The sequence below is a fragment of the Phacochoerus africanus genome, chromosome X (assembly GCF_016906955.1).
Source record: "Phacochoerus africanus isolate WHEZ1 chromosome X, ROS_Pafr_v1, whole genome shotgun sequence".
NCBI lineage: Eukaryota > Metazoa > Chordata > Mammalia > Artiodactyla > Suidae > Phacochoerus > Phacochoerus africanus.
This window is the reverse complement of record NC_062560.1, coordinates 12,531,952-12,552,144: the sequence shown is the minus strand read 5'-3', so window position 1 is coordinate 12,552,144 and position 20,193 is coordinate 12,531,952. Positions and strand designations below refer to the sequence as shown.

General features: G+C 42.6%; 1 pseudogene; it reads right to left on the bottom strand.

The window, feature by feature from the left end:
- Positions 1-17,906: 17,906 nt before the first annotated feature.
- On the bottom strand, positions 17,907-19,129 carry LOC125118875 (aldo-keto reductase family 1 member B10-like; annotated as a pseudogene).
- Between the last annotated feature and the right edge of the window lie 1,064 nt (positions 19,130-20,193).

Sequence of the window (20,193 nt, the reverse complement as noted above, 5' to 3'; positions counted from 1 at the left end):
TGTTGGATCTCTAACCCGCTGAGCGAGGCCAGGGATCGAACCCACAACTTTATGGTTCCTAGTCGGATTCATTTCCACTGCACCACGATGGGAACTCCAACATGACTTCTGGTTTTTAAGGGAGTCTATGACCCTTTAAATATCATTACTATATAGAAAAATCCCCTTGCCTGGGAATGAGATCTCACTGTCTGCATGTTAGCTCCCTTGACTTTGACCAAATTCTGACGTTTCCATCTGAAGGCACTCGGGGGCTTTTTTGGTCTTTCTTGGGGGAAGGTACAACTTGAGTCTATCCTGTGGACTTCCTTCCTGGCCCATGTGTAAATATCCTTCGCCCTTTTCCTGCTCACAATTGAATAGAGCAATAACTTGGCACACACCTACAAGGCTTGTCTATTTACTTTTCCCTGCATAAACCCTATAGAATGATTTGTGAGAACTAAATCCGGGAAACTCTGTTTCGATAGGCCTTAAAAGTCAAGACTCATTCAAAGTTGCTTCAACTTGACTTGGGAACGTTTCATTGAGAAATGCTCTGTGGACTAAAAAATTTCAGCACTACATTTGTGATCTTGTAAAAAAAATTAAAATGGCAAAATGTGCTAAAACAAACATGTTTTCTATTTCTTTCCTTCCTTCCTTCTTTCCTTTATTTATTTATTTTTTTAAACACATCTACCTCCCTGTTTTCAAAATGTTCTCATGTGGTTTACAGGCTTGTTCGTTCCTTTAACACACATTTAATGTCCCTTTGTCAATCATGTGTTGGACACTGTTTAGTTGAGATATAAAGATGACTAAGTCATAATCCCTTGCCCTGAGTAAGAGAAATGTGAATATATTATTAGAATTAATGGCCTAGGGAGTTCCCGCTGTGGCTCAGTGATAAAAAAACCCAGCTCGCATCCATGAAGATGTGGGATGATCCGTGCCCTCGCTCCCTGGGTCAAGGATCTGGCATTGCCGTAAGCCGCAGTGTAGGTCACAGATGTGGCTCGGATCCTGCACTGCTGGGGCTGTGATGTAGGTCAGCAGCTGCAGCTCCGATTCGACTCCTAGTCTGGAAACGTCCATATGCCACAGGTGCGGCCCTAAAAAGAAAAAAATAAGAATGGTCTAAGTGTTAGCAGAAGAACTTCAGGTTGTTAGAGAAATAAGGAAGATAAATTCTTTATGTCCTATACATATAAATGTTTGTCCCTGTTTTATCCCTTTTCATAAATCATTTTATAGAATACTTATTTTTGGCCACACCCACGGCATGCAGAAATTCCCGGGCCAGGGATTGAAACTGTGCCACAGCAGCAATGACCCTGGATCCTTAACCTGCTGAGCCACTAGGGAACACTTATGAAATGATTTTTAGATGGCAAGATTTCCGGAAAATAGAAAATCTTGATAGTTGTATTTGCTCAGGTAATAACCTGCCCCAAACCACACTGTCCTGACTCCCAGGAGCTCTGCTATTCTTGAGTGAGGCAGTATTTGGTAAAAAGAACCCAGGACTGGAAACTAGGAGAATCAGGTTTTAGTTCCAACTTCAACCAACTTGGCAAGCCAGTTTGCCTCTTTGGGTGTCAGTTTCTACATCTATATTGTGCTTGCAAAGGATTCTGGATCCTTAAGTGTCTTTCTCCAAAGTCCCACAATTCTTTTTTTCTTTTTGACATATAAAAAGTTCCTGGGGCAGCGATCCAATCCCCACCACAACAGTGACTTGAGCCACTGCAGTTAAAATGCAGTATTTTTAACCCACTGCACCACAAGGGAATTGCCAAAGTCTCATGACTCTAACGTTTTCTTTGGCAGGAGGGTAGAAAAGAAAATCAACTATATACAAATCAACTATGCACCCAAAGACTATACATGAAATGACAAAGTTGGGTGAATTTCAGCAAAGGAATCTTGATCTGATGAATACATGGATGGATGAGTGAATGAATTTTTTCTTCCGCTGTGATTAGGATTCATCCTGATCTGCCTCTGGAGTTTACTCCACATTCTGTGAGTCCTTTTACACATATACGTTAATTGATTGACTACCCACTTGGGGCCGGGCACAATGCGTGGGGTGGTGATATAAACTTCAGGACATCTAACAAGGAGAACAGACTTGTGGCTGCTAAGGGGAAAGGGGGAGGGAGAGGGATGGGCTGGGAGTTTGGGGTTAGTAGATGCAAACTATGACATTTGGAATGGATAAGAATGAGGTCCTACTGTACAGCACGGGACATTATTTCCAACCTCCTAGGATAAACCAGAATAGTAAGGAACATGAAAAAAATGTATATATGTATATAACTAAGTCACTTTATTGTACAGCAGAAATTAGCACAACATTATAGTGATTTTTTTTTTTTCTTCTTAGGGTCACACTTGCAGCATATGGAGGTTCCCAGGCTAGGGGCCTAATTGGAGCTCCAGCTGCCGGCCTACACCACAGCCACAGCAACACCAGATCCAAGCCTTGTGTGCGACCTACCCCACAGCTCACAGCAACGCTGGATCCTTAAGCCACTGAGTGAGGCCAGGGATCAAACCCGCAGCCTCATGGTTCCTAGATGGATTCGTTTCCACTGAGCCATGACGGGAACTCCAGCACATTATACATCCACTATACTTTAATAGAAAATAATAAAGTTTAGGATGTCTAGTATCAACTAACATTATGGCCCTAATCATTATGCTTACCTAAAAACCCACAGTGCATTTCCAAAATACCTTCAACCAGGTGGTACTGTTGAGAACTACTAGCTTAGCATGATGGGAACATCTGGAGCCTGGCTGAAGGGTTGGACTTCATCCTATGGGCTCTGGGAGCCACTGAGGGACTTTCAACAAGGAGTAACATGATATATGACCACATGTGTGTTGTTCAAGAGCACTGAGACTTCTGAATCCACTAACTGCCAAGGGCTGCTTACTGTGAACACCTGCAACTCTTGGAGGTTTTCTAGTCATTAAACCAATGATGGCAGCCCTAAACCAATGATGGATAGGGATTTGGTGATTCAACACCCCAGCCACCGCTCCCTTTGGTGGGGAGAACTCTGAGGCACATTCCTACCTAGTCTGCCAGCCATCGCCGTGGGAATGAGCTCCAGATGCCCAGAGTGGAAATGGGCTTGCTAACTTTCGTGGCGTCCTTCTCTTGCCTGTTTCACTTTCCCACTCCCTTGCCAATACTTCCAGGATCACCTCCCCAATAACCTGCTGGCATTCATCTCCTTGCCTCTAGCAAAACTCCAAACAAGATACCTCTATAGTCTGGTAGAAACAATTTCCACTCAAACTTTGAATTACATCTTATAGTAGATTTGGAAAGAAAATCCCCTTTTAAGCCCATTTAACATAATTCTATTTTAGGTGTGAGCGCTGAGCTTCCCCAGGCCTAATGTGAGAAGAGTGGGGTACTTTGCTCTTCTTTAGATGGAGAAGTGGTCATTTTGGTTTGATGGCATGTGTTTATGCTAGTCTGACTATAACCAAGGGGATAAAATCCATGAGTCTAATCCTAAAGTCACTGCTTGGCCCAACACCTTTCATTTACTGAACTTGTAAACATGGGGTGTTTTCCATATAGTATGAAATTTGTACAGTGTGACAACGAAGAAAACATACTTTTTAAATTTTGTTTTTAGCACAACAAAGTACACTATAAATTCCCTAAATGACAGATTTATGATGTATGTAAACTTTAGTATTTCCTTCTTTTGTCAAACTCATGGTACTGCTTGAATGCCAGGGAAAAGAATTCGTGTAACTAGGAGTGTATGGTATAAACACAATATGACAAATGTGATACATTTCTTTGCTAGACAGAAAAAGAATATGTGATTGTATTTTGTTGATGTTCAATACTCTTCAGATTATGACAATAGGTTACCTCACGCTTGCTACGGGGGTCTATTAAGTTAGTTACTAAAATACTTTAGGTGAATGCCTATTTTCAGGATTTAACAATACAACATAGGGCTGGTGGAAATACTGGACTATGCTCAAAATTTTACTGTTAAAATTTGATTTTGTTTGCTCTTTCATTCATTAAAGGTCTACCCAGCATAGATCTGTGGGACAGAGCAGAGAACAAGAGAAAATTCCTGCTCTGAGAGTTTCCTCACAATGAGGGAAAACAGACGATTAACAATTAGATGAAAGCAAACTGGGTCAAAAGGATGGTTCAACATATGCAAATCAATCAATGCAATAATCACATTAACAAAAGACAAAAACACACCGATCATCTCAACAGATGCAGGAAACGCATTTGACAAAATTCAATATCCATTCCTGATAAAAACTTTCAAAGTGGGTACAGACAGGATATTATCTTAGCATAATAAAGGCCATTTACAACAAACCTGCAGCCAGCATAATACTCAATGGTGAAAAGCTGAAAGCCTACCCACAAAATTCAGGAATAAGGATGCCCACTCTCACCACTTCTGTTTACCATAATATTGGAAGTTCTAGCCCCAGTAGTCAGACTTGCCAGGAAGACGTAAAACTGTCACTCTTTGCAGATGACATGATACTTTACATAGAAAACCCTGAAGCCTCCACCTAAAATCTATTAGAACTAATAAATGAATTCAACAAGGTAGCAGAACATGAGATTAATATACAGAAATCTGTGATGTTTTTGGTTTTTGTTTGTTTGTTGTCTTTTTAGGGCTGCACCTGTGGCATGTGAAAGTTCCCAGGCTAGGGGTTGAATTGGAGCTGCAGCTGCAGGCCTACACCGTAGCCATAGTAATGCAGGATGCTTAACCCACTGAGTCAGGCCAGGGATTGAACCCACATCCTCATGGATACTAGTCAGGTTCTTAACCCACTGAGCCACAATGGGAACTCCTGTTATGTTTTTATACACTAATTGTGAGATATCAGAATGAAAGTAAAAAATGATACTGTTTAAAATTGTATCCAAAAAAAATCTAGGAATAAAATCAACCATGGAGGTGTAAGACCTATACTCTGAAAACTATAAGACATTGATGAAGAACACTGAAGATGAAATTCTACCAAACATACAGAGAAAAACTTATACCAATCCTTCTTAGAGTTTTCCAAAAGGTTGAAGAAGAAATAATGCCAGACAGTCTATGAAGCCACCATCACCATAACACCAAAACCAAAGATACTGCCAAAAAAGAAAATTACAGGCCAATATCTTTGGTGAATATAGATGTAAAAATTCTCAACAAAATTTTAGCCAACCAAATACAACAACATATAAAAAATATCATACACCATGACCAAGTGGGATTCATCCAAAGTTCACAAGGATGGTTCAGCATACACAAATCAAATGAACCTATCTACAGAAAAGAAACAAACTTACGTACATGGAGAATGGACTGGTGTTTGCCAAGGCGAATGGGAAGGAGGATAGACTGGGAGTTTGGGGTTAGTAGATGCAAACTATTACATTTGCAGTGGATAAGCAATGAGATCCTGCTGTAACACACAGGAAACTATATCCAATCACTTATGATGGAACGGAATGGAGGATAATGTAAGAAAAAGAATGTATGTATATGCATAACTGGGTCGCTTTGCTGCACAGCAGAAATTGACAGAACATTGTAAATCAACTATGATATAGGTGTTCCCATCATGGCTCAGTGGTTAACAAATCCGACTAGGAACCACGAGGTTGCAGGTTTGATCCATGGCCTCACTCAGTGGGTTAAGGATCCTGCGTTGCTGTGAGCTGTGGTGTAGGTTGCAGACATGGCTCGGATCCCACGTTGCTATGACTCTGGCGTAGGCTGGTGGCTACAGCTCCAATTAGACCCGTAGCCTGGGAACCTCCATATGCCGCAAGTGCAGACCTGGAAAAGACAATAAGAAAAAAAAAATCAACTATAATATAAAAATGTTAAAAAGAAAACAAAAAAATGTATTTAAAAAAAGGACTTTGAAGATGATTCCATGAAAGGGAAGGAGATGCCATGTTCTTGGATTGGAAGAATTACTATTATTAAAATGGCCATCCTAACCAAAGCAATCTGTAGATTGAATGCAATCCTTATAAAAATACCCATTACATTTTTCAAAGGACTAGGACAAATAATCCTCAAACTTCTATGGTACTAGAAAAGACCCTGAATTTCCAAATCAATCTTGAGAAAAAAGAACAATGTTTATGGTGTAACTCTCCCAGACTTCAGATACACTACAAAGCTACAATAATCAAAACAGCATGGTAGCAGCAGTTCCCACAGTGGTGCAGTGGGTTAAGAATCCAACTGCAGCAGCTTGGGTCACTACAGAGGTACAGTTTCGACCCCTGGCCCTGTGCAGCGGGTGAAAGGCCCCAATGTTGCCACAGCTGTGGCATATGTAGGTCGCAGCTGTGGCTTGGATTCAATCTCTGGCCTGGAAACTTCTGTATGTTGTGGGTACAGCCATAAAAACCGAACCATGCTTTATATTTCAAATAAACATTAATTTTTTTTAATAGCAAAACATTTGTTTGGTCTCCTTTGGATAAATGGAGATGGCCATAAATCACAGCATGTATACCTTTCAAATGTGACCTCACCTTGGAGCTCATGCAAAATAGCTTTCCTAAACTTAGTATTATTAAGTCCCAAAAGAACATGGATCACTCAATATCAGGAAATGCAGAGAAATAATAAAAGTGCAAGCTTCAGCAATAAAGCAACATAAAATATCCTACTTCTTGAAGGAGGAAAAATGCCTTTATATATGTAGTTGTGTTATGTTGTTGAGTTTTGGTTCCATTTTGGGGAACTGTGTTAAGAATCTTCTATTCCCTATTGTTCTTTTTTTTTTTTCCCCCTTTGGCTGCACCAAGGCATGCAGAAGTTCCAGATCAAACCCACACCATAGCAGTGACCTGAGCCACTACAGTGACCAGGCTGGACCCTTAACCCACTGCACCACCAGGGAACTCCATACTCCCTATTGTTCTTAATGAATTGAACTAGAGACAGGACCCAAACCTGCCTATGGATGTCACCAACAATATTGAAGTGCAGCTCAGCTTCAACCTCATTATCCTGAATTTCACATGATCTATTTTCCTGTAATGAGAAAGTCACACACACATAATTATGAGCTCAAATATAACTGGACTTCTAAGGCTCACAAAGTAAGGGATCTATCACAAGCAACAACTAATTCTGGGTAAAGGTGCATCATTTGATGATGGTATTTCTTTACTGGGCTCAAGGATCAATGAGAACATTTTTAGAATATGAGATATTTAGAAAGTTTGTGTTCTGGTTTATGTACAAATAGAGATGAGATACCACCTTTGAAGGAAGTGGTCAAAGCCTGCCGCCCAGGGTTTATTTTCTTCTGGTGCTTTTCCCGTTTTACTCAAACTGATGCAAGGCCAGATGAAAACTCTGGTTTACCTTCTTATTCATAAAGGCATGGACATGAGGAATAAAGAATTATAAGACAAGTTTTGGAAAACACACTTCTAAAGAAGTAGATCCCATTTGACTTGGTATCTTCCATCTTTCTTCAGTTTTGATTTTGTTTTATGACATAAAATTTCAGAGCTAGTTGGCACCTTGTGAATGACCTAGGTCATTTCCACAAATATGGAGCTGAGGCTGAAGCCCCACCTCTTACTAAATGTATCGCATGGGAGACGTTAACCTTCTTTGTCTTAATTTCCTCAGCTGTGAAATAGGAGGAAGCTACTTTCCAGGGTCATTGTGAAGTTAAAAGAGTTAATATAGACCCAGACCTGAGAATACTGTCTGGCACATGGCAAGCACTCACTAAGCACTAGATGTCATTAGGGTTGGAATAGTTTTTTATGAGATGTATCCAAGGCCGACAACTAGAGAAAGGCAACCAGGGGTTCAGACTCCTAACCCAGTGTTCTTCCCATAACACCGCACTATGACTCACCTTCAAAACTAACACTGGTTTTGGAGTCCGGAGATCAAATAGAAGGTGATCTCCCAGTTATACTATTGATTAACATGCCAAAGAGGTGCATTTGACAGACCAGATTTTGTGCATAAGGACAAATTCAGAGCCTGTATTCATTGCAAGAATTCTGCTCATGTTTTCCAACATAAAGAGCTTATTAAAAAGTTGTCCTGATCTAATAAGAGATGGTGCAAGGGAACTTGTTCAAAAAAAATGGAAACAGACTCAAGGATTTTGAAACCAGATTTAGGGTTTTACCAGGGGGGTTAAAGGGGGGCAGGGATAAATTGGGAGGTTGGGATTAACATATATGCACTACTATAAATGAAGCAGATAAGTAATAAGGACCTGCTGTAGAGCACAGGGAAATCTACTCAATAATGTGTAACAACCTCTATGGGAAAAGAATCTGAAAAGGAAGGGATATGTGTCTACATGTGGCTGATCCATTTTGCTGTGCACCTGAAACTAGCACAGCATTGTGGGCCAACTATACTCCAATAAAATTGGAAGAAAAAAAAAAGCTGTCCTGTTTAGCCTTCTGTTTTCTATAAGCAACCTACTACAGCTTTATTCTTCAGTTATGTTAGATCTCCAATACCTACAACCACACCAATGGGAAAATTCAGTCAAAAAACATTATCCTTGTACCCCAATGTTCTTTGCAGTATTATTTACAATAGCCAAGACATAGAAGCAACCTAAATGTCAACTGACAGAGGAATGGATAAAGAAGATGGTGTGTATGTATATATATATAGAATGGAATATTAGCCATAAAAAAGAATGAAATAATGCCATATGCAGCAACATGGATGCAACTTGACATTATCATACCGAGTGAAGGAAGTCAAAGACAAATATCATATGATATTGCTTATATGTGGAGTCTTCTTAAAAATGATACAAATGAACTTCTTTATGAAACAAATAGATTCACAAAGAAAATCATATGGTGATTAAAGGGCATTGTGAGGGTGAGGGATAAATTAGGAATTTGAGATTAAGAGAGACACACTAATATATATAAAATAAACAAGAATCTACTGTATAGCACAGGGAACTATATTCAATAAACTGTAATAACCTATAACAGAAAACAATGTGAAAAAGTGTATTTTTATATAATTATATATATAAAACTAAGTTGCTTCACAGTACACCAGAAACTAACACAACACTACAAATCAACTACAATTAAAAAAAAATAGTAAAAAGGAAAAAAAGTATTATCTTATGGTGGTGCAGAGAAACATTTAGGCTTCAATGAAAAAAAAATGCACTGTTTAGATCACACCCTTCCTGGTTTTCTGATTCTAGCCTTTCATTGTCTTTGAGCTATTTTACTGCAAGTTGTAGATTACTGGTATAACAATGCAAAATCATTTTTATCTATAGACGTGTACATCCTGTCTTCTGGAGCTTCAAGTGACTTTCCTCCTTCAAGGTGGAAGGGCACAGTTCTGCCTCCAACTGCAAGCTCATTTTGACATTCCTGATCTGTATCTATCTGTTCTTTGTCTTCTCCTGTGAACTAGTTGTAATTAGTTCCCACAGGAGTTAAATAAAATATTTAACATGTGTCCATCTTACATCTTTATGAGACTCACGATTTTGCCTTTTTTGAAAATTATCTTTTAATTAACCTTAATCTTCAATCAGAGCTAACTGATATATGGTTCAAATATTTGAAATATAAAGTGAACATACACAGAACAATATATATTTGTAAATATATTTTTTTAATTTGTGGGGCATTGGTTTAATAACTAAAACACTCCCAGTTGTTGTTGCTCTAGTCCATATTACTTTCTTTTCTTTTCTTTTCTTCTTTTTAGGGCTGTACCCACAGCATATGGAAGTTCCCAGGCTAGGGGCCAAATCAGAGCTGCAGCTGTAGGCCTATGCCACAGCCACAGCAACACCAGATCTGAGCCGTGTCTGCAACATACACCACAGCTCACAGTGACACTGGATCCTTAAACCACTGAGCGGGGCCAGGGATTGAACTCACATTCTCATGGATACTAGTCTGGTTTGTTACCACTGAGCCACAATGGGAACTCCCCATATTACTTTCATCAACTTAGATTCCCAAACTAGTTTTTGTGATCACAATTTATTTACACTTAACTCCAATATAGTTATTAAATTTGAATAAAACAAAATATCTCTTCCATCAAAATTTATTCAAATAGACATAATAAAATTTAATTTTAAATTTATCAGATCACATCAAAAAGAATAAAATACCTGGGAATAACTCTAAGGAGGTAAAAGACATGTACTCAGAAAACTATAAGACACTGACAAAAGAATTAAAGATGCCGGAAACATATAGAAAGATATATACCATGTTCAAGGATTGGAGGAATTAATGCGGTTAAAATGTTGTACTACTCAAGGCAATCTACAGATTCAGTGCAATCCCTATCAAATTACCAAAGACATTCTTCACAGAGCTAGAACAAGTAATTCTAAAATTGATATAGAAACAAACAAACAAACAAGACCTCAATTAACAAAATCAACTGGAGGTATCACACTCCCTGACTTCAAACTATACTACAAAATGACAGTCATCAAAACAGTGTGGTACTGGTACAAAATCATACACATAGATCAATGGACAGACTAGAGAACTCAGAAATGAGCCACACATACATAGACAATGAATCTATGACAAAAGAGGCAAGAATATACAATGGGGAAAAGACAGCCTCTTCAATAAATGGTGCTGCAGAGACTGGACTGTTACATGCAAAAGAGTCAAACTGGACTACTCTCTCACACCATGCGCAAAAACAAATTCGAAATGGGTTAAAGACTTAAATGAAAGACTTGAAACCATAAAACTTCTAGAAGAAAACATAGGCAATAAGCTCTTTGACTTGAATCTTTACAATATTTTTTTGGATATATCTCTTCAGGCAAAGGAAAAAAAGGAAAAATAAACCCATGAGACTACAACACAATGAAAGGTTTTTGCACAGTGAAGGAAACAAGTAACAAAACAAAAAGGCAACCTACTGAATGCGAGAAGATATTTGCAAACAATATATCTGATTAATGTCCCAAATATACAAACCACTCATACAACTCAACATCAACGCCCCCACCAAAACAAACAAACAAACAAACAAAAAACAAACAAACAAACAAACAAAACCCAACCACATAATCCAATTAAAAGAATGGCCAGAGGATCTGAAAAGACATTTTTCTAAGGAAGACATACAGGCAGCCAATAGGACAAGATACTCAACATCATGAATCATTAGGCAAATGCAAATCAAAACCACAATGGGATACCACCTCACATCTGTCAGAATGGCTCTCATCAAAAGACAACAACCAACAAGTGTTGGTGAGGATGTACAGCAAAGGGAAAGAACTCTCGCGTGTTGTTGGTGAAGGTAAGTTGGTGAAGCCACTGTGGCGAACCATATGGAGATTTCTCAAAAAATTAAAAACAGAACTACGACAGGATCTAGCAATTCTACTGGCTCTTTAACTGAAGAAAACAAAACACTAATTAGAAAAGATATATGCACCCCTATGTTCATTGCAGCATTATTTACAATAGCCAAGACATGGAAGCACCCAAGTACCCATCAATACATGAATGGATAAAGAAGATGTAATATGTATATATATGTGTGTGTGTGTGTGTGTATAATATATAATATATGTAACATTACTCAGCTCAAACAAACAATGAAATCTCGCCATTTGGGACAGCATGGATAGACCTAGAGGATATTATGCTAAGTGATATGTCAGACAGAAAAAGACAATACCGTGGGATTTCACTTATATGTGGAATCTAAAAAGCAAGATGAATGAACAAATAGCAATAGAGTTATAGATACAGAGAAAAAAAACAGGTTTTGCCACATGTGAGGGAAGTGAATGAAGAATAGAAAGAGGTGAGGGAGATTAAGAGGTACAAACTTCTAGCTGCTACATAAATGAGTCATGGGGATGAAATGTACAGTGTGGGGAATATAGTCAATAATTACATAATATCTTTGTATGATGACAGATAGTTACTAGTTTTATCATGGTGATTATTTTGAAATGGCTAAATAATAACGAATCACTACGTTGTCTAACAGGAACTAGCAATATTATAGATGAACTATACTTCAAGAACAAACAGAGCGTTCCTGTCATGGCTTGGTGGGTTACAAACCCAACTAGTATCCATGAGGATGCGGGTTTGACCCCTGGCCTTGCTCAGTGGGTTAGGGATACAGTGTTGCTGTGAGCTGTGGTGTAGGGTGCAGATGCAGCTCAGATCCTGCTTGGCTGTGGCTGTGGCATAGACTGGCAGCCGAAACTCCAATTCCACCCATAGCCTGGGAACCTCCATTTGCCACAGGTGCGGCCCTAAAAAACAAAAATAAAAACCAACCAACCGAACCAAACCAAACCAAACCAAACCAACAAACTCATAGAAAGACAGACCGGATTTGTGGTTACCAGAGGCAGGATGGGGGGAGAAGGAATTGATGGAGGCAGTCAAAAGGTAGAAACTTCCAGTTATAAGGTAAATAAGTACGAGGGATGTGATGCACAACATGGCAAATAGACTGAACGCTGCTCTATGTCATAGATGAAAGTTGTTCAGAGTAAATCCTAAGAGTTCTTATCACAAGGAGAAATTTTTTTCCTATTTCCTTAATGTTGTATCTATACAAGATGATGGATGTTCACCACACTTACTGTGATCATCACTTAAGGACGTATGGAAGTCAGATCACTGTGCTGTACACCTTAAACTTATCTATGTCAATTACATCTCAGTAAAACTGGAAGAAAAAACATGGCAACCACCCATTTTGATGGGGGAGGGCTAGTAAAAAAATTAAACGGCAAGATGGGAGCAGACCAATTTGTCCTCAGAGAAGCTAAAAACAAATAACACAACATGGCTAGCAGTTACTCCTCTGAACTCACATGTGTGTTGGTTTTTTCCCAACACCACCAAGCACTTGACTCAGTTCGCTATGGACACGGATGGCGTGTCCCATAAATGCACCTAATTCTGACTCCATCTACCCAGAGGCAGCATCAGACCACACAGATGAAGGTCTCAGCCCTACAAGACCGGCCCCTACCCCCTTCAGAGGCCAATCACAAAGTCCAAGTTGTCACCTGCGCTTCTGACCAACCCCCTCCTGGTGCTCAACTACTTTGCTTACAGAGGCTCACAGAACTCAGAGAGACGTTTTACTCACTAGATCACTGGTTGACTATAAAAAGGATGTAGCCCAGGAAAAGCCAGATGGAAGAGATTCAGAGGACAGAGAACAGGGAACAGGCACAGAGCTTCTGAGTGCTCTCTCCAAGTCTCCATGTGCTTACCAACCTGGAAGCTCTCTAAATCCTGTCCTGCAAGCTCTGCTACAAAGGCATGATTGATTAAATCACTGACCATTGGTGGCTGAAAATCTCCACTCCTTCTCCCCGCCCCAAAGGCCTGGTGGTGAGACTAAAACTTCCAATCCTCTGAGGATTGGTTCCCCTGGCAACCAGCCGCCATCCGGAGATGCTCTCCCCAAAGTCACCTCATGAACTCAACAAAAGACACCTTGATAGCCCTCTCTACGTAAGAAATTCCAAAGCTTTTAGGAGCTCTGGGGCCCGGAACCAAGACAAAGACCGAAGATAGATATTTATCAAAAATCACAATATCACACCACCATTTTACCCTTGTGGACAAAGTCAAGGCGATTTTGTAGATAAGCTGATTTGTTGGAGGTGGGTAGGGAGGCCCGGGTTTGTTTTCCTGGGTGACCAACTTGGCTCAGTTTGCCTGGGACTTTTTAGTTTACTACTCAAGGTCCCCTGTCTTAGGAAAACCCTCAGCTCAGGGCAAACTGGGATGGTCGGTCGCCCTAGGTCTGAATTACCAAAAAAATGCTAACTGTATATAATCATATCAAGTTTTCAACTATCTTCTTGCCTCAGCAAGCCCGCAGCACCCACAGCTCAGAGATACTGCCCGTGGTGCTGAGCTGGGAGGGGCATGGCTAACAACAGCACAGAAGATAATGTTTGGAGTTCCCATTGTGGCTCAGCAGAAAGGAACTGGACTAGTATCCATGAGGATGTGGGTTTGAGATCCGGCCCCGGTCAGTGGGTTAAGGATCTGGCATTGCCGTGAACTGTGCTGCATGTTGCAGACACGGCTTGATCTGGTGTTGCTGTGGAAGCAGTGTAGGCCGGCACCTGCAGCTCCAATTCAATCCCTAGCCTGGGGAGTTCCATATGCCACAGGTGCAGCCATAAAAAGTGGGGAAAAAAAAGAATAATAATGGTGGAGGAGTTCCTGCTGTGGTGCAACAGGGTCGGTGGTGTCTCTGCAGCACCAGGATGCAAGTTTAATCCTTGGCCTGGCACAATGAGTTAAAGGATCCAGTGGGTTTTTGTTTTTTTTTTTTTTTTTTTTTTTTTTTTTTTTGCTTTTTAGGGCCACACCCCTGGCATATACATGGAGGTTCCCAGGCTAGGGGTTGAATCAGAGCTACAGCCACCAGACTACACCACAGCCATAGCCACACCAGATCCGAGCCGCGTCTGCGACCTACACCACAGCACACAGCAACTCCTGATCCTTAGGCCACTGAGCAAGGCCAGGGATCAAACCTGCAACCTCACGGTTCCTCGTTGGATTCATTTCCGCTGTGCCACGACAGGAACTCCAAGGATCCAGTGTTGATGTAGCTGTGGCATAGGTCGCAGCCGCAGCTTGGATCTGATCCCTGGTTGGGGAACTCCATATGCTGCTGGGCAGTCAAAAAAAAAGAGAAAGAATAGTGGGGTGGGGGGAAGGCCCCGTTTTTTGTTTTTTTTTTTTTAAAGGCCGCTCCTATGGCACATGGAGAGTCCCAGGCTAGGGATCTAATCAGAGCTGTAGCTACCAGCCTACACCAGAGCCACAGCAATGCCAGATCCGAGCCACGTCTGCAACCTACACCACAGCTCACGGCAACGCCGGATTATTAACCCACTGAGCAAGGCCACGGATCAAACCCACAACCTCATGGTTCCTAGTTAGATTCGTTTCCTCTGTGCCACCACGGGAACTCCAAAAGGCCCTGTTTTTATGGAGCTTACTTACTAGTTGACAAAGCGAGCAACCAACCCTGTGAACAGTCCAGTGTACACACCAAAAAGTAATTTCAAAGTGTGAAACATCATGAAAAAGATGAAATAGCTAGTGCGACAGAGATCGTGGGGTAGGGCAGCCCAGCTCGCCCCGGATCTTGTTAGAAACGCTGGATCTCAGTGCCCTTCCCCTTCCCCCAAACCACTGAGCCCAAGTCTGCATTGTAACAGGCTCCCCGGGAGATCTGTGCAGATTGAGAGCCCTGGATACAACCTCAGATGTGGTCCTTAAGAAAGATCTCTCTAAGGAGGGGACAGTTTAGCTGAGACCTGAATGATAAAAAGGACCCGGCCGCAGAAAGGTCCCAGGCAATGGGAACAGCAAAGAGAGTGTGGTGTGACTGGAATGAAGCAGAAAAGGCCAGTCTATCTGGCCCAGTGGGAGTGAGGTCAGATCACAGGAGACGATGTGGGGGCTGGATCCTGCTGGGCTTCCTAGACCAGGGGGGGGGGGAGTTTGCATTTTCTTCTAAGTGAGAGGTGAAGCCATGGGAGGCTTTCTACAAAAAGAGTTGTTGAGGAGTTCCCCTTGTGGCCCAGCAGGAATGAAGCGGACTAGCGTCCGTAAGGATGCAGGCTCCATCCCTGGCCTTGCTCAGCGGGTCAGGGATCTGGCGCTGCCGTGAGCTGTGCTGTAGGTCCCAGACGTAGCTTGACTCCCTAGTTGCTGTGGCTGTGGTGTAGGCCGGCAGCTGCAGCTCTGGTTAGACCCCGAGCCTGGGAACCTCCATATGCCGCAGGTGTGGCCCTAAAAAAAAAAAAAGAAAGAGTTGTTGACATGACAACTGGGAGAACTTAACTTTTCTCAGCTTGGCTCTTCACCGCTCTCTGCCTGGAGACCTCTTGCCTCCTGGCCCATGACCTTCACTGTCTTTGCTACAGCCTGAATGTGCAAAGGCAAGTTCCCAACACACGACAAGCGGCGTCCTTATAGCTCAGGGTCCCATGGGGTCTGCACAGATTCACCAGGACTCCCCACATCTGCACTCAGAGGGCGCATGTCCATAGCAGGTCTAGATCACGCCTTTCTCAAGGGCCAGGGCTGCCTCTCACGCTTTGAAATAAATACCGCTTCTCTTCAAAGGAATTGAGGGCCAGTAAAATGAGATTATTAGAGGTTATCATTCTGTTGAACAGCGTCAATACCATTATCACAGCTTCAGAGGCTAGGCTATTGCTAGTCAATAAATCCCAGTCTTTCTTGTTTCTACATGATAGTTCAGAGTCTCTTCTCAAACACCCAACATGAAAATTAATTTTTACTCACTTTACCATTCAAAGAATGCTCTAAGATTGTGGCTAACTATCTTTTAGTGTGACTCAGTCCCAGCTTCTTATCTGAACCCTAGTTTTCATGATAGACATGCTTTCAGATGTATATCACTCTGTAAGTTTCTCTTAAGGCTTGATTCTTCATATTTCTGCTATAAATGTGATGCCTTTAGAAACTATTTTCTATCAGTGGGAGATTCCCAAATGAAAAAAAAATACATATATATATACTTCAATTCAAAAAAAAAAAAGAATCTTTCTCACATCATGAGCCCTGGCACTGAGCTGTCTTGAGAGCCTGCAACTTGCCTCTCTAGCTGCCTGTTGGACGCCCCAGAGACCCCTCCAAGGTAAACCAGCCCCAATCTCATCATGATCAGAGCTGTTAGACTGAAAAAATATGCACGATGTAAAAGTTGAGAGTTAAGTTTTTGGGGGGACAAAATGGGGACTATAGCCCGGGAAGCAGCATTTCAGAGAGCTCTGAAATACTGCTCCTAAGAGGCAGGGGGCAGGTCAGTATATATGTGATTTTGGCAAAGGGGGAGGTCCGTGCACCCAAGCTTGCATTTTGCAGAAGGTTGCTGCTAGTGTCGAGCAGGCATCACCATGAAGGATTTTAGTGCTTTTCTAGATACCAGGAGACTTCAGAATTGGGCTCCTACAATCTCCTGAAAATATCTGACTACCTAAAGATCTGTTCTGCGGTTTTCCCAGAGCACAGAGGGCCTCATTCCTCATCTCCACCCTGAGCACCTTCCAGGGGGTGCCGAGGGTTGGCAGCTGCAGCGGCTCATGAGTCAATCCTCATAGAGGCAGATGGCAAGTGCCAAGCTCCCGTTCGCAGAACCCTGGCTCTGCCATTTTTTTCTCAGGGAGACAGACCTTGGACAAGTCACTTCACCTCTGGGTCTCAACTCCTCCTCCATAGAGTCAGCCAAAATTTCTACCTCTTAGGGTGGAATGAGAATTAAGGATAAGGATGAGGAATGAAGATGCAGCTAGTTAATTCAGGTAAAGGATTCAGACTGGGAGCCAGCCCATGCACTCTCCACAAATGTTATCTTCTTCTTCTTCTTCTTCTGGCTTTTTAGGGCTGCACCTGTGGCATATAGAAGTTCTGAGGCTAAGGGTCCCTGGATCCTTAACCTACTGAGAGAGGCCAGGGATTGAACCTGCATCCTCATGGGTACTAGTCGGATTCATTAGCACTGAGGCACAATGGGAATTCCGCCCCACCCACCATTATTCTTTTAATCTTTGCTTTCTCAGGGTTAGCAGCGTTCCCTAGTGATGATATCAAATAAGTGAAAACCAAAATGTCATTTGCCTGTCTGAATCCTGTCTCCTCCTCGTGCTCATCTGCTCCCAGTTGAACAGAGTGGATACAGCACTGCCTAGATTCTGGCCTACAGCAGGGCCAGGCTCAGAGCGATCTGAGATTCGTTTGGCTAGATTAGGACTGTGGTGGATAGTGTTACACGTGGAGGAAGTGAAGAGAGACCATCTGCCGGGCAATGTTAGCGGGAGATTCAGCTTTGATCTTCTGCATTAAAGGGCCCATCTTCCAAATGAGACCTAGGGTTCATGGGGCAGGGCCTCCAGTTTCTGTTGAAGCTCAGTACACGCACCATCTCTTCGTCATTCAATTTAAAAGTCAAGGCCTGCAAGTTCTCCACAACGCGTGCTGGGGGCGCAGACCTAGGGATTACAACCGCGTTCCTCTGGATGCGGAACCGGATCAGGACCTGGGCTGTAATTTTTTGTGCTTGGCAGCAGTCTCCTCAATCCTGGGATCCTCCAGTGGGGAAGGGTCCTCTGGGTTGGCCCAAGGTGTGTCCAGAGAGCCCAGAGGGCTGTCGGGTGGGACAGTTACGCACCCGGAGTGGCAGTACCAGATCCATTTCTCCTGTATGAGGTACAGGTGACAATCTGGTTACTCACTGGTCTGTATTTCAGTCCGGTTTATTCAAGAGCCTTCTGACCTGCAAGTGGCTGAGGGTGGAGATTCCAATGGCTTTCGCCACCTCCCCCTGCCCCGCCCCCATCCAAGAATATTACTTTACTGGCGAGGACATGGCCTGAATTGTCTTTGGGGAAAATTCCTCCCCAGGGTGTTATACCAGTTTTTTTTTTTTTTGTCTTTTTGTCTCTTTTTTTTTTGTTGTTGTTGTTGTTGTTGCTATTTCTTGGGCCGCTCCCGCGGCATATGGAGGTTCCCAGGCTAGGGGTCCAATCGGAGCTGTAGCCGCCGGCCTACGCCAGAGCCACAGCAACGCGGGATCCGAGCCGCGTCTGCAACCTACACCACAGCTCACGGCAACGCCGGATCGTTAACCCACTGAGCAAGGCCAGGGACCGAACCCGCAACCTCATGGTTCCTAGTCAGATTCGTTAACCACTGCGCCACGACGGGAACTCCGTTATACCAGTTTTTAAGACAGATGCCCAGATGATCCAGTTTCAGATCCTTGAGGGTCTTTTGACAGGTTTCTTTCACTAGGTTCTCGCAAAGAAGATGGGTCGTAAGTTGACCCATCTTAATGATGACGAAATCCTCCTGCTTCGTGACCTTCTCTTGGATGGCTTCCCCCAGCTCCATCTTTTTCTGACAGACACAGGCACAGTTCGTGTGGCTGAGAGCCTGCATCCATGGCCTCCTTCATAGGCTCCCTGACTTTGCCTGGGGGAGACCTCTGGGGCCCACGTGAACCATGGACACCATGGCTTTGGTATTGACCATGAAGGTGACCATGGTCAAGGCAGACACAGTTCTGAGCAAGGACATAGGTACCCTGTGCCCTGGATGAGGAGACTGGCCCTCAGGCAGGGGCTTCATCCAGCATGTTCACTTTTGTATTCCCAGCACTTAACACGGAATGTGGCCTGTGCCAGATGCTCCATTAGTACTGATGAGTGAATGATACTATTCAAGATTAATTCCTTTATCCCTTCACTGCCCACTTACTGACTGTGTCAGCAACTGCTCCTTGATACAACGGGATCTTACTGTAAGTGGCAGAGGGCACAGCTACCCTAGTGCCAGTCCAGGAACTGCTAGCTACTGGTCCAAGCTGAGAGAAAAAGCTTATGCCAAGATATAGTTCTGGTATACCACTCAGCACAGTGTTTAGTCAAGGTGACTTTCATTTTTCTCATAGCAAGAATTTTTTTTTTTTCTTTTTAGGGCTGCACCTGCAGCATATGGAAGTTCCCAGGCTAGGGGATCAAACTGGAGTTGCAGCTGCCAGCCTACACCACTGCCACCGCAACGCCAGATCCAAGATGCATCTGCCACCTACATCGCAGCTCATGGCAATGCCGGATCCTTAACCCACTGAGCAAGGCCAGGGATGGAACCTCTGTCTTCACAGAGACCATGTCAGGTTCTTAACCTGATGAGCCACAACAGGAACTCCAGAAAGAAAGTGCTTTCTCTTCTGGCACGGGTTCACCTCATCATGGAGCGGTGCGTGAACTGCCACCTGTGGACACGCTCCATTGTGACCAGCAGTTAAACAGCTTAATAAGACAGATATATTTTACAACTTCAAAAAACTCATCGGTAAGAGAAATACATACTTGAAGATGTAATTACAAAGTTTTCTGTCAAGTCCTACAATAGGGAATTGTGGGAGAGAACACAGAATTGTGGGAGTGAGAAGAAATTGTGGCAAAGAATGGAAAACTGTAAGAAAGAGTTGTGGGAGCAAAGAGAACTGTAAAAGAAAGTGGCTGATCAACAGGGAGAAGGAAGAATTGTGAGAGCGAATGCAGAATATTGAGAGAAAACAGATTTATGAGAGAAAGCAGAGAATT